Here is a 15,128-nt window from a genome sequence, read left to right as displayed (position 1 = left end):
AGGGAGTTCTCCCCGGTGCCCTGACCCAAGTTCATCCATCAACTGAGAACAGTACAATTTTAGATTTTTTGTTCATTAACACATTTCTACTGTGGGACCTGCCAGTGCATAAATTGACAGCTAAGTTTCCTCCATTGCAACAGAAGCTTTACTTCAGAAATATTGGATGCAAAGTGCTTTGGAACATCCTGAGACTATGAAACACACCATAGAAATGCCAGGTTTGCTTTTTTTCCCCTTCTTACCTCTCTTCACTTAAGTTCTGTGAATTTAGATACACAAGATGTGGTGATATCAGAAGCCAGATGAACAGAAAATCTGGCTTCATTGATTTCTCACAACTCTGCTTTAGAGTCTCTTAAGTATAAATCTCCTCGCAAGCCAGAAACTGAACAAGCCAAAAAACACCAGAGCAACACAGTACCTCATACTAGAATATCTTCAATCCATCTAAACGCTTTTAATAATCCTGTCAATTTAAGGATAGGGAAAAATCTCTTGATCAGTCAGTAGTTTAAATGCTAAGGCAACAGATTTTTAAATATCCTCATGAAGTCCACTTCAAAACAAGTTCCTTGTTTGATACGGTATAGCAGAAGAAACATACCTTTTCCACAGCCTTGAGTTACAAAGTGCATTTTTAAACTCTAGTCAGTGTTGTAGCATAGGAAACAGGGCAGCCACTTTGAATGCTGAAAACTCCCACAAACAGCAAAAGAAAACACACACTGTAGAAGGCCATTCTGCCCATCATGATTGTGCTATTCAGATGGCCTAACCCCATCTTCCAGCATTATGTCTCCCACTCGGCAGTTCACAGCTCTTCATGTACTCTACTAAGCACTGTTCAAGTGTGGTCAGTTTTGGACAGTGAGGTTCAGGCTCAAACCACCCTCTGGGTGGAAATTTTTTCCTCACCTCCCTTCTAATCCTTCTACTTTAAATCTGTTTTTAACAGCACTGTTAAGGGAAATAGGTCCTTACTATTTACTCTATCTAGGCCCCTCATAATTTTATAGTTCTCCCGCAGGCACGGTAGTGTAGCGGTTAGCTGAATGCTATTACAGCGTCAGCGACCCGGGTTCAATTCCGGCCACTGTCTGTAAGGAGTTTGTATGTTCTCTTCGTGTCTGCTTGGGTTTCCTCCGGGTGCTCTGGTTTCCTCCCACATTCCAAAGACGTACGGGTTAGGAAGTTGTGGGCATGCTACGTTGGCGCCGGAAGCATGGCAACACTTGCAGGCTGCCCCCAGAACACTCTATGCAAAAGGTGTACTTCACTGTGTGTTTCGATGTACACGTGACTAATAAAGATGTCTTATCTAAACAAAAGAACCCTGGTTTTCAATGATCTTTCTTTATGGGTACAATTTCCTTGTAAATCTTGTCTGCACCATTTCTTTACTTCCTCAATTTCTCTTTTGATCTTCACTCCTATACTTCCTGTACTTCTCGATGCTTTCTTCTGTATTAAGCTCCTAGTGTCTTTCAGAAGCTTCCCTTTCTTGCCATATCTTATTCCTTGTGTACATCTTTATCAATTGCGTTTCCAGCTCTTGCAATGTACCCCCCCACCCCCCAAACAACCTTTACTCTGTATAACATGTTTACAAAGAACTCTTTGAACATCCTTAAATGTCTTCCATTTGTCTGAGACCAATTTACCTTCGAGTGCTCATTTCCAGACTAACTTCCAATTCAAGTAAAAATGGCCTTACCCACTTTAGAATCTTTACTCCCACTTTACCTTTGTCCCTTCCCAAAACTATACAAAATCTAACTGAATTTAGCTTCACAACCATGATTCTAATTCAGATGCTGCCCAGCTACGTTCCCCGTGGCTAAATCCAAAATTTAGTTTTGTTTGATGATTTAACATTTCATCTCTTCTCACACCAGTGATCTGCTCTTCACCCAATATTGTCAAGCTTTTTATTCCCTTCTCTATTGCATCTGAAAACTCTGCATATCAGGAATGTTAAGCAGCCAGTTTTGCCCTTCTCTAAGCCACGTTTCAGTAATAGCTAAGATATCATACTTGCATGCTTTTACCAGAGCTTTCAAGCTATCTGCCCTGTTCACAAAACTGCTTAAGTTTGGGTATCCTCCCTTCTCCTGAGGCAGTTTCTCGGGGTTAAGGATGACCAGCTTTCATTCCAGTTCAGTGGATTCTGAGGGAATGCTGAGGCCAATGCAGGACGTGAAGCCTCAGGTGAACCAGGAGGTGCTTGGACGGGATGGTGGTACCCTGCTTCTCCCATTTATCGTAGGCTTCTGAATGCTTCCAACAAAGGGAAGTTTTCATACGATCCTGACTGCGCCTTCTCCATTCTGAGCATCCATTGGCCAGGGATTCCAGTAAGTCGGTGGGAACATCATACTTTTTCAAGAAGGTTTCTGAGTTGTTTCTGCTCTCCATCTGGGAATTTCTTGCCACAGTGGAGTTTGGAATAGAGTGCTCCGTTCAGAACTCTATAGTGTTGGGTGTGCAGACGTGACCAGCCCATCAGAGCCGACTGACGTAATTATGGCCTCATTGCTTAGGATAGTGGCCCATTTGTTCACTTATCCTTGATATATTTAGAGGATTCTGTGGAGACAGTATTCCTCCAGTACTTTGTAGATAGGCCTCTGTTTAATATCTTATCCAAAGCTTGGTATTTCTCATCACTTAGTACTCTACCAGAATGCCAATGTAGATTTCTGTACTCAGAGGCTAGAGAACAACCAAATGAGCCAACGCTTACAGACATTACAACATACAGTTCACGTTATAATTTCCCAATATACAATAACATTTTCTACTCCACGTTTACTGTTCATTAAAATTACATTGAAAGGATACAAACTACCCAAGCTGAAAATTCTCCAACTTTTTAAAAATAAACTTGCAAAGAAACATGGAAAACAGCTGACTTTTAAGATTAACCTAATTTTTGAATACAACAAATCAATTTCATAGACATTCAAACACTTTATTTGATGGCAGCATGGGACAGATTTGTCTTAACTAGCTTTATGAAGACGGAACTTCCCTCCATTTGGCAAGTTGGCAGTGAATTGGGAATCTTGCCCTCTTATAAGAATTCATTGCAGTGACTTCGCATGTATGGCTATTTGTGTCGGTATTGCCACTGATAAGTCTACTGCTGCAGGAAAGAAGGAAATTGCATTTATACAGCTAGAATTAAGGTTTCCTCCTTTTAGGATGTGTTAAACCAACATCAAGATTATTGTGAGCTACAGCATTAGCCCCATAACGTGGTGCAGGCTGTATTGACAGAGATGACAGTCATTGCAACCAGAATCACTCCACCAATCATCACAGTATGGCAAAGCAACTGAATAATCCCACAAAGGCAAATCTAGGCACTCTTGCAAGTGACAGAAAAAGTGGAAAGGAAGTGGGGTAGCCCCAATAATAAAGAACAGCATAAAGGCAATGAGAAATGATGACATGCAAGAACAGAAAGGAGAATCAACGCAAGTTAAGATAAAAGTTTTTTTTAAGATGGAGAAAGAAAGGCAACTGCAGATCAATTAACTTGATATTAGTAATTGTACCTAACATTTGAAATCATTATAAATTACATTAAGTCAACATAGTTTCATGGCAAAGAAGTAATGTTTGACAAATCTGGTGAAGGTTTTGTGAGGATGGAATTCAGAGAGTATAGAAGAAGTTTTAAGTAGATGTAGTACATCTGGATTTTCAAGAGGCATTTGAAGAGGTACCACACAAAAGGCTGCTCATAAATAAAGGATTCATAACATTAGGGTAATATTTTAGCATTGAAATTGGATTGTTTAGAGGACTGAATGCAGGGAGTAGGAATAAATGAGTCATTTTATGGCCAGCAGACGATTGTTGGAAGGATTAGCACTGGGTCCTCAGCTGTTCACAACTTGAATCAATAATGTGAATTTAACATATCCGGGTTTGCAGATGATGCATAGGTGGGTGGGAAAGCAAACATGAGCAAATCAATCTGCAAATATTTAAGCAAGAATGCAAACACACGACATACAGAGAATAATGTGGGAATGTGCAAGGTTATGCACTTTGTTAGGTAGAAGAGAATAGTTTTTAAATGTTGATCACTAATACATATGTGTAGATCAAGGTCTGGGTGTGCTGGTTAATGTGTAAGAACACAAGAAAATAGGACCAGGAATAGGCCACAGGCCCTTCAAGCCTGTCTGGCTGATCATAATGAATGAGATGCAGATTATAAATATGCTGGCCAACAAACCGTTAGGAAGGTAAATGGCACGTTATACTTTAATGGAAAGGGATGGAGCGCAGTTGTACAGGGCCAGTGTCATGTTGGGCTTTGCACCTGGAGGAGAATGTATTTGCCATGGAGTCAGCCTAACATAGATTCAATAGATTAATTCCTGGGAAGAGGGAGTTGGCCGAACACAACAGAATTTATAAAACTGAGAGGTGATTGCATTGAGACATACAAGAATTTGAGAGTGGTTGACACAGTGGATGCACTCTTTTCTCCAGGAACTTGAGACATGCACTCAAAATAAGGGGGTAAGGTCTTTAGGTCCGAGATGAGGAGAAATTGTTTTCCTTAGCATATTGTAAACTTTATAATTCTCTACCTCACAGCATTGCAGTTAAAGTAATTGTTAGAAGAACCAAAGACCATGATGAAAATACATTTTACACAGCAAGTTCCTATAATCGAGACTGCACTTACAGAAGTGAAAGAATAACAACATTGAAAAGAGAAATACTGAAAGAGAAAAATTGACAGGGTTATGCAGAATAAAAAACAGGGAGTGAGACGAATGGAATCTCCTTCAAAAGGCAAGCAAAGGTCTCCTGCTGCTGTACCCTTCTCTGATTCTAAGGTCACCTATTACTTGGAGATCCTCCATTCATCTCTTTGTCTCTTACAGTCTATTTATCAGTATCTGGATCTCTGAAGAACCCACTTCTTTGAAAAAGGTAACTTTTGCTGATACGCGGGCAACCTTTTCCTCTAAAAATCACTCCAGCAACTTGTACAGCCCACCAAAGGGCATCTGCTTGCCTTCAAGGGGAATTGCTTAAAAGGGACAATGCACTTCAACATCTCATAATATAAATTTGAAAGATGCATTTAATTAAAACTTTACAATCATGGCTACGAAAGAAACTTTCATTGGAACACACAAGTTCGAACCCAATTTCACAAGATTTTAATTTCCTTTCAATAGAACTAGTGAATTTGAAATGATACACATCTCCACTCTGGCATGCCTGTTGAAATAGGGGAGGAGAGGAAACTGCCAGATTATTGTTGGTGTGTTTATTTTAGTGCAGAAATATAGATGAGCAAATTTACAATTTAAAGATCATTTCAGTGAACTTGCCATTACCAGTTACTCTCTAGTATTTTAAGGTCGCAGCCGTTGCAATTAAAGAATGCTTGTTGCTGCTTACAAGTCCAATTGCTATAACAGAATATTGATGAGTCAAATACAATAATTTAATTTTAAAACTGCTCTGTTGAAAGAGTTTCATTATAGCTTTTAACTGCTTATTTGACTGCTACATTAAAAGAGTGAAGATTATCATAATCCAGCACTATTTCAAACAACCGTCAGAGAACAGGGCACAAAAACACTGCTTTAGCTTGGCTTTCAAAACGGCAAGTAGTGTATAATTCACACTGGTCCAAATTAACCTCTACCGAACTTGGCTGCTTTTCAGAGTACAGCTTGTTTAATGCAGGAGGCTAATGAATGCCAAGCAAAACTACTTCCTTGGAGTCAGAGCCAATTCACATTTAGGTCTAGAAGTTATGCTTGGGACTTTAATTCCAGAAGCCCAAAAGTTAGTACAGTTCTATGTTGGAATTATTGGAAGCAATACAAACCCTCAAAACCCCTAATTGATTTGTCCTGGTAGACCTTATAGAATGGAATAAGGAGAAGTAGGTATTAGCAAAACTAATAGTTATTCTGAAGGGTTAAGGGTGGAAACAAAAGTGATTGCTATTTGTCCTTGGGTATAGCTGCACCTTGGGGCATATTGTGCTGGGAAAGAAAGGGAGGCTTGCGAGAACCTCTGTTAATTAAATCTGAAATGTCTCTCAAAACCATTGTGGAATACTTGATGAAGTATTGTAAAATTAATCTGATTAACACTAACCTTGCAATACCAAAGGCAGATGAGACGAGGACAGGACCAATTGATACGATCAAGGAAGAAGAGCAGATACATTAACTAAATTAACACCTGTGGGGAAATGATTGAATAAGCAAAAGATATTTTTGTTTTGTTTGATCCTGTATCTACATTAAAAGTATATAAACGGGGAAACTGTGCTTGGGCAGAACAGTCTCAGAGACTTTCTGAGCTATTCCCCCGATTAATCAGTACTGCGCAATAAAGCTTCTCTCTACCAGTCCGGACTTTTTGATTTTATTTCGCCTCTACAACCTTCAAGGGAAATTCAGTCACCAAGTTCAGGACCATAATCTTCCAACTATGAGGTTACTCAAGAACCTTCGTCCCAGGTGGATACACAGCAAAATCTTCATGAGATGGTAAAAAAGAAACTCCCCCCAGTGCAATAAATATGTACAAATAACTTGCTTCCTGGGTTCTTTTGCAGCTGGACACCAACCGAAATCCGGGGGAGGTGGGGGAGCATGCAAGATCACCCCTGGGAGCTTGGAATAGCAATTTGTTGAGCCTTGTTGTCGTTGAGGGCATCGTGCATACACAGAGCCATTGCTCATTTCAGGCTGCCGTACCCCGAGGATTTTCCAAACACCACAACAGCAGATGCCAACAAATAGCTAAAACACACAAGTAAGAGCTCAACAGCCCAGTGCTACAAGAGCAATGTACAGCAGCAGCAGTGTTACAGGCAGCAATAATAATTAAGGACAACCAAAAGCAAAACAGATGATGGAATCCTGAAACAAAAACAGAAAATGCTAAAAAAAAACACCCAACAGGTCAGGCCGTACCTGTGGAAATAGTAAACATTTCAGGTTGAACACCCTTCATCAGTTCTACCTGACCTGCTAAGTGTTTCCAGCACCTTCTGTCAAAATTAAGGACAGATGCTTGAAAACTGTTATCCCTTTGATAATTTCTACTTTTTGAAAAAAAGGGTTGCTTACCTAAAAATGTTCTATGCTTGGATGAATATGCTCTACTTTGTCAAATGCGTCATGGGTTGTTTTTTCTGTAAGATAAAAATTCAAAACAAGAATCATTGAAAATTACAAGCCTTACACCAGTCAGCCTTGCATAGAATCAAATATTTCAGTGTTACACTTCAAAAACATCATCTGACGTTCAATAAAATAAGTTTTATTTTAATTCAAGAGTAGAAATAGAGATCGGCTTCAAAGCCATTGTTAATCTACACTTATTTTTGGCAAGTTCAAGTAACAGAGCCGCAAGGTGATGTTGCAGCTCTATAGAACTCTGGTCAGACCACACGAAGTATTGTGTTCAGTTCTGATCGCCTCATTATAGGAAGGATGTGGAAGCTTCAGAGAGGGTGCAGAGGAGATTTACCAGAATGTTGCCTGTATTGGAGAGCATGTCTTATGAGGATAGGTTGAGCGAGCTAGGGCTTTTCTCTTTGGAGCGGAGGAGGATGAGAGGTGACTTGATAGAGGTGTAGAAGATGATAAGAGGCACAGACTGAGCGGACAGTCAGAGACTTTTTCCCGGGGCGACAATGGCTAACACGAGGGGACATAATTTTAAGGTGATTGGAGGAAGGTATAAGGAGGATGGGCGTGGGGAATGCACTGCCTGCAGAGGTTGTGGGTGCAGATACATTAGGAACATTTAAGAGACTCTTAGGTAGATACATGAATGATAGTAACATAGGGGGCTATGTGGGACAGAAGGGTTAGATAGATATTAGAGCAGGATAAAATGTCGGCACAGCATTGTGGGATGAAGGGCCTGTACTGTGCTGTAGTGTTCTATGTTCTAACAGTGACAATACCTGTACTTACCAAAAAGCAACTTTATTTGTTAAATAAAGTTATCAGTTATGTGTAGTCAAGTCCAAAAAACAGTTAACATACACAAACTTCAATAAGGAAGCCAACCAAATCAGTCAAACCTCAGTATTAATATCAGAAACATACATATTTAAGAGAATAAACTAACCAGTACCAAGATTTTCTTGATCCATCCTTTGCTCTGAACCTATTTCACATCATTTTGAGAATCAGGACAGTTCGAAAGCTGTCAAGTTTATGCTTAGAAAAGAATCCAGTTATCACAGACAAGCTCATGTAAGTCAGGACAGCAGATTTTGGAATTCATTTCTGAAATCTCTACCAACAAAGTCAGTCCACAACATAGTTAAAAATCAACCAGTGGATAGTGAATGGTTGGCAAAGGTAGATCCTGCTTGGATTGTCTTTTTGGTCATCTTGAACAGCAAATGTAATGGAAATTGTTTGGAACTAGCTCCTTTCTGCTCAAGTTATGAATTTCCTCCCAGACCAAACTCACAACATTGGTCCAGAAGCAACCTTCCCGCTTGCACGTTGTAGCCCTGTCCTCTTGCTGACCACAGCCCATTTGCAACAATTATCAATCAAACTAAAATACAGGCTGTCAGCACCATTAATTAATGCAAACAAACATTGTTATACTAACTCTTAATTTGGGGTAGGCTGAAGTCAGTAAAGTGGAAGAAATATAACCAACCAATCTACAATGCAACCATATATAAAAAAAACAAACAGAGCAACCACCTCAAACAAATATTACAAATCCACTGTAGAAGTTAGAGCAAAGGAGGAAGTTCGGGGAAGAGTGAACAAGATCTATATCCCTAACAACTTTATAGTGGCAATTAACACTTGTTATTTGGCAATCCAAAGTCCATCTTGCAGAGAATGTACACTTATTCTCTGACATGTTGTTCAGTTTCTCCAGACCCTGACCTCACCACTGCAAATCAAGCCAATCATTTTCCAAAGTGTCACTGATCTGATCTCCTCTCAAAGACATTCTAAGATGACCCTGCAAATACTGCATACCTCATTTCTACCTCCTTCCCAAAGCCCACAAACAGGACCATCACAGTGAACTTACAACTTTAATCTGTTCTTCCTCCATGGAACTTTTTCCAACCTAAATATTTTAACCCTCTTATTAGTCTACATCCATGACTCTGTCAAGCCTTTCACCACTAAGTTTCCACTTTCCTGCTCCCAATACTTCAATTTTAACATGGTCATCCAATCACTCTACTACTCTACACATTCCCCTCTTAACTACACCAGAAGGATACAGGAAGGGTCTTCCCATTCTTTCTTGCAGATAAGCAAATCCATTGACCTTCACCACAACCTTTCTTTATCTGACTGAATTTATCATCACATTGAACAATTTTCCCATGAAACTGTGCATACCTTCCAAATCAAAAAAATTAATATCAATGATGTTTCCTTCTTTCACCTTGAACTACAAAATTTCATCATCATTGCTTCCACTTTTCTTCCTTATTCACATGGAAATTTTTTGACTCTTGGCTACAATTCCTTGATTTTTTACCTCCAGTTCCAGAGACAGGCTATCAAATAATATTCCCTATGTGCCCATTGATTCCCACAGCTTTCATGACACTATTTGCTTCCACTTAGCTTCCTGTACACACTCTATTGCATTCACCTGGTTTCCCTATCTCAGCCACATAATTTCTGTTCATTCCACTTTCCATATTGTCACTTCTGACATGACCTACTTTATCCTCATCCACGAATTCCTCTCCATCATGGTTAACAAGGTTCTTAACCATCCCCATTTCATCTCCTGCACTTCTCACATCTCTCTGAAAACCACAACAGGATTCCCGTTGTATCCAACTTCCACTTCACCAGTCTCCATATTTACTGATGCGTCTTCTCCCATTTCTTTCATCTGCATTATGACAATGCCACCAAACACTCCTTCCCTCCCTGTTCAGCATTCCAAAGGGAAGCTTCCCTCCTTTACACACGAGTCCACTCCTCAATCAATCCTAACACACTTTCTCCTTTCTTTGCCGCCTTCCGATGAATGTGCAAGAGGTGTAATCCTGCCCTTTTATCTCCCTTCCACCAATCACTGCATAAAAACTCTTCAGGTGAAACAGAATTGACTTGAATTTCTTTCCACTTAGTATATTCACCATTTAAGAAGGGCTTCTCCTCTGCAGTTGGAGACCAAAGACAGTTAGGTCAGCAGAATACCTCTGCTCAGACTACAAGCATGTACTTTAATTCTCTGCCCCATTCTTACTATAACACTAATCTCTTGCCCTGTCCCTTTGAAGCATAATGTAAATTTAAGATACAGAACCTCATCTTTTGATTAGATACACATTGTAGCCCTCTCCACTCAATATCAAGTAAAACGATTTCAGATAACAACTTTGGCTCTTGCAATGTTCATCTCTAAGCCCACCTTGTCCTTTTTCAACCAGTCACATTAACATCTCCCTCTGCCTGGCACCATTTGCCTTTTCATTATTCAAATACTCCTGGCTTCAACCCTTTCACTGACCTTCCCATTTATTATTTCATCTTCTCTCCCATTTTCCTGTTTAACATTTTCATCTAGTATCTGGCCATTGATCTGAAATGTAATCTCAATCGATGCTGCCCAACTGTTTCCGTCATTTTCATTTGTTAATGTGACTGGTTTAAAAAGGACAAGGTGGGCTTAGAGATGAACACTGCAAGAGCCAAAATTGTTATCTGAAATTGTTTAACTTGATATTGAGTGGAGAGGGCTACAATGTGTATCTCATCAAAAGATGAGGTTCTGTATCTTAAATTTACATTATGCTTCAACAGGACAATGCAAGAGATTAGTGATATAATAAGAATGGGGCAGAAAGTTAAAGCACATGCTTGTAGTCTGAGCAGAGGTATTCTGCTGACCTTTGGTCTCCAGGCTGTAGAGGAGAAGCCCTTCTTAAATGGTGGATATACTAAATGGAAATACATCCATATTGTTGACCATTCCAGTGATCCATACACCATTGTTGTGTCAAGGCCAGTAGGATTTTAGCAAACATCAGAAACCAGTCTCCTAGACGTGGACTATCTGCAGCAAAATCAAATACAATGACAGAAAATGCTGGAAACACTCAGCAGGTCAGGCAGCAGCAGTCGAAAGTGGAACAAGGTCAACGCATCAGGTCCGGGCTTCAGTTTCTCTTTCCACAGATGCTGCCTGAACTGCCGAGTGTTTCCAGCAGTTTTTATTTCAGATTTCCAGCATCTGTTGCTTTTTTTGACATTCAAAACCAAATACTACATTACATTTACCTACTAGCATACTTCAAATTAAATATTTACATACTTTCCACTCCAAAACCACCTAATTCTAAGTTATTTATGTGATATAAAAGTCCTTCATCTCTTAAAGTAAATTTTCAATTACTTGCTTCAGACACAATTGTTTCATTCATTTGTTTATTATTCCCACATTCCTGAATGCAATGTTCCTTTGGTGCTTTAGTGAAACGTCGACCTATATTACTTTGTAACCTAAACTACAAAATCTGATTTTGAATAAACACTCTTTAACTTGGAGCAAATTCCTTCACATTTGGACTATCTGGCAGCAATGCCACCAATTACGCAAATCACTAGCAGTCACCAGCATGATTCCAATTCAGGCCAAACACTCTGGTGGGCTGAAAAAAAGAAACCGATTAGTGTGGGAGGACTGTGGTCACTGATACTGCTGTGTGAAGTGGAGTATTCAAAGAGAATAGCAGTGAAGCATGTATCATTGACTATATATCTCTCTCTCTTTCTGTATTCACAAATGAGGCACCAGATCAGTAACACAGGAATTGCAATCAATGGAATAAATGGTCAGAATAATGTGATTTAGTTCATGGAAGGAAGGAACACAAGGGCTGGTAATGTGGTGCCTTATGCATCATTGTCTCTGGCCTTATTCAAGTGGTCCTGTAACTTACATGCACAGGATTATAGCAAGATCACCTTATTAGTATGCTTATTTGCCCGTGCATTGGTTATCAGGAGAACTTCTGTGCAGAGTGGATAAGGTTCAAATTTGTGATCCCCACATTTAAGAAAGAGCCACTGGCAGCACAAACATTACTGGCACTTTTTATTTCTGGAGGGGAGGCAGATATTTTGGAGAATCAAGGGTCTGTCAAGAACAAGGATCGAGGGGAACTAAATATTAGTTTAAAAAAGTATTGAAGAAGTTTTTGAAATTAAGAGCTGACAAATCCAAAAGGTCTAATGATTTACATTCTGCAGTTTTGGAAGAGGTGGCTATAGAGGGAATGATGCTCTGGTAATCATCTTCCAAAGTTTTATAGATTCTGGAGCTGTTCTTGAAAACTGGAGGACAGCAAAGGTGAAACTACTATTTAAGAAAGGAGGGAAGTAGGATACAGGGAACTGCTGACATGTCAGCTTAACATCGGTGGCTGGGAAAATACTTACCGGGTTTGACAGGCTAGGTGCAGGGAGGACATTTCCCCTGAATGAGAAGTCTAGGACTAGGGGTAGAGTTTCAAAGGGAAAGGATCCTTACAACTGAGAGTAAGAGAAACTTCTTCAGATTGAGGTGAACCGTTGGAATTTTCCACCCTGACAAGCTCAGTCACTGTGTTCATTCAGAACAGAGATCAACAGATTTCTGGACATTATCCCCATTTCCCTTAAATTCATTTAAAGTTAGAAAACATCATTGAGGTAAAGGCTCAGCCACAGACATTCTTCCATTCTTTTATAACCATTGAGATTCAAGGGAAGAAAGGAGGCAAATAAGGTCTTTTCCAGATCTTAAGGGGAGCTGATGCTTCCATATCTTTCATGAAGAGATTTATTATACATACTGGTCAAACACACTGGGACCTGATGTGCACCTCAGATCCTGTAATTACTGCTCCCAATATATTGGAGATGCCTGCAAGTTTGCTTGTCCCAGTCTAAAGTGAAGGGAAGTGCAGGAAAACTTTAGTAAGTGAACCAGCATAAGGGATTCAAATAAAAACTACATTCGGCACTCTGCAGCAGATGGTTTTGTTAAGGCAATCATTTTTTTTTTTAAAAAGAGTCCTAAAGCTATAGCCAACTAATCTGGTAAAGTTAAGGTTTAAAACTAAATGAAGTTGAATAATATTCAGTTCAGCATTTCATGAATTGGATCAGCATTATATGCAAAGGAAATATTAATCATGAACACAGAATATGAACATTTGATTCACAAGTACATCAAGATAATCTAGAAAATGGAGGTGAGGTTACTTATATATATATCATACCATCTTGTATGTCTCACAATAAACCCTAAAATGCTGAAGGATATTTAAGACGCAAATATGTTAGCACTTGAAGACCCAACAACCATAAGTAACATTCAACTCAATTCCAAGGAAAAAGTGATGTTTGTCATCATTTGCAAAACAAAAAGAAAAAGTATGTTTGCGGCACAACAATCATTGAAATTTCCAAAAGATGGAGGGGTTGTTGTTGAAGTTATGTATTTGCATTGCAGTCATAACTATTCTTCTTCCCTACTCCTTTGTCCTGCCTAAACAGAAACATCATTTCAGATCCAGGTTCTCTAAAAGCTTCAATCATGTTTTCCAGCTTCTCACTTATTTCTCCACATTATATCACTATTTCACCAACAGACTTTCTCCTTCCTTTTCCCTTCTTCTGCATTTTGCCATTTTGACAACTTCTTTTCCTACATATTCTTTTTCTTCTAAACATGTCCACACCATGGCATTCTTCTCTTGTGCTTTCTTAGATGCCTTCACTATTTCTTCTGATCCCTTGATGTATTTCTCACATTGACCAGTTTTGTTACCACACATATCCATCAAGAGTATTTCCATCTTAGTCTCCTTGAGTTGAGTTTTCTTCATGGATCATGTATCTGCTGCTTTCAAAAGCAATCGATGCACACATTGATATATCCCCTTAACTTGTACTACTCTCCTGCTATACTACATTCCTGCACCAACATACAGTTTACCCTCCTTGCTTTTATTTGATTATTCAACTCTTCAACAAGCTCTGCATTCTACTGAATGGCTGCCCACAGACACTTAAATTCCATCTAGTATCACATTTCCAACATCAAGTAGCTCAGAGAAATCTTCGTGCCTATATTCAGTTTGGGTCAGCAATTCTTCATTCATGCTCTATTTTGTCTCCATTGTTCCAAATCACAGTACACAGCTTTCCAACATCCATGGGGAATGGGGTGGGGGGGGGGGGGGGGGGGGGGGGGGGGGGGTGGAGCATTGCTGGTTGCATGAGAATGGCTCCAAAAAAACATAACTTTTATTACTTCACATCACACATGCATAAACCTTTAAATAAATTACCAAACTATATGTCATCTTCTTACCCTTCTAAGTAATGTTTTACACTGTAATTCAATATTTTAAGGTTAAATAGTATTTATGTAAAATACAACAAAGTTAAATGAATGACTATACACACCATCCCATGAAGTGCCAAATCTTCAAAGGGGATGTTGCTGCTAATCAGCCTACAACTGCACTACCCTTATGTAAATAAACAAAAAATGTCTTTTCACACTTATTTTGCATAATACTTGAAATAAAATTCACTGTTTGAGCTTATTTTCATAAAAGCAAAGCAATCTTATGTAGGCTATGCATAGACTTTGAGCTTGGCTACAAATTAAACTAAAATCACTTAATCCTAAATGTCAAAAGGACAGTGCAACTTATTTGCTGTGTTCTGGATGCTCTGATGAGTCAAAGTTGAAGGCTTAATATTTTCAGAAATTTTTGCCAATTGCACAAGAATTACGGATGCATAAACATTGGATAAATGAGCAGTTACTGTAGTTTGTAATTTCTCTAGACTCTAAATGCAAGTAACACTGTCATTCATTGAATCCCAGGGTGCTCTCCTTATTCCCAGTATACACATCCAGCATGATCACATTTAGAAATATGCTAAAATCTAACCCTTAGTGTACATCCAACTTCACCTCAAAGATGAAAGGCCTAGTAGTTCCACAAATGCGAATACTTAAGTACTAAGTACTCCCCTCATTTGGAATTTACAAGTCACAATTCTCCAGATAGCTGTTCACCAAAGTAGCTCAGAATGCAA

General features: G+C 39.2%; 1 protein-coding gene across 12 annotated transcripts in view; it reads right to left on the bottom strand.

Moving 5' to 3' along the window:
- Positions 1 to 15,128, bottom strand: part of LOC127567769 (1-phosphatidylinositol 4,5-bisphosphate phosphodiesterase beta-4) — a 473,077-nt gene that overhangs the window by 334,447 nt on the left and 123,502 nt on the right. For all 12 annotated transcript variants that reach the window (XM_052010784.1, XM_052010783.1, XM_052010786.1 and 9 more), the window contains exon 4: positions 7,134 to 7,198. The gene's annotated coding sequence lies outside the window, so the exon portion shown is untranslated. The remainder of the gene's footprint in view (positions 1 to 7,133; positions 7,199 to 15,128) is intronic.

The sequence above is a fragment of the Pristis pectinata genome, chromosome 3 (genome assembly GCF_009764475.1).
Source record: "Pristis pectinata isolate sPriPec2 chromosome 3, sPriPec2.1.pri, whole genome shotgun sequence".
NCBI classification, from domain to species: Eukaryota; Metazoa; Chordata; class Chondrichthyes; order Rhinopristiformes; family Pristidae; genus Pristis; species Pristis pectinata.
This window is presented reverse-complemented; position numbering and strand designations above follow the sequence as displayed.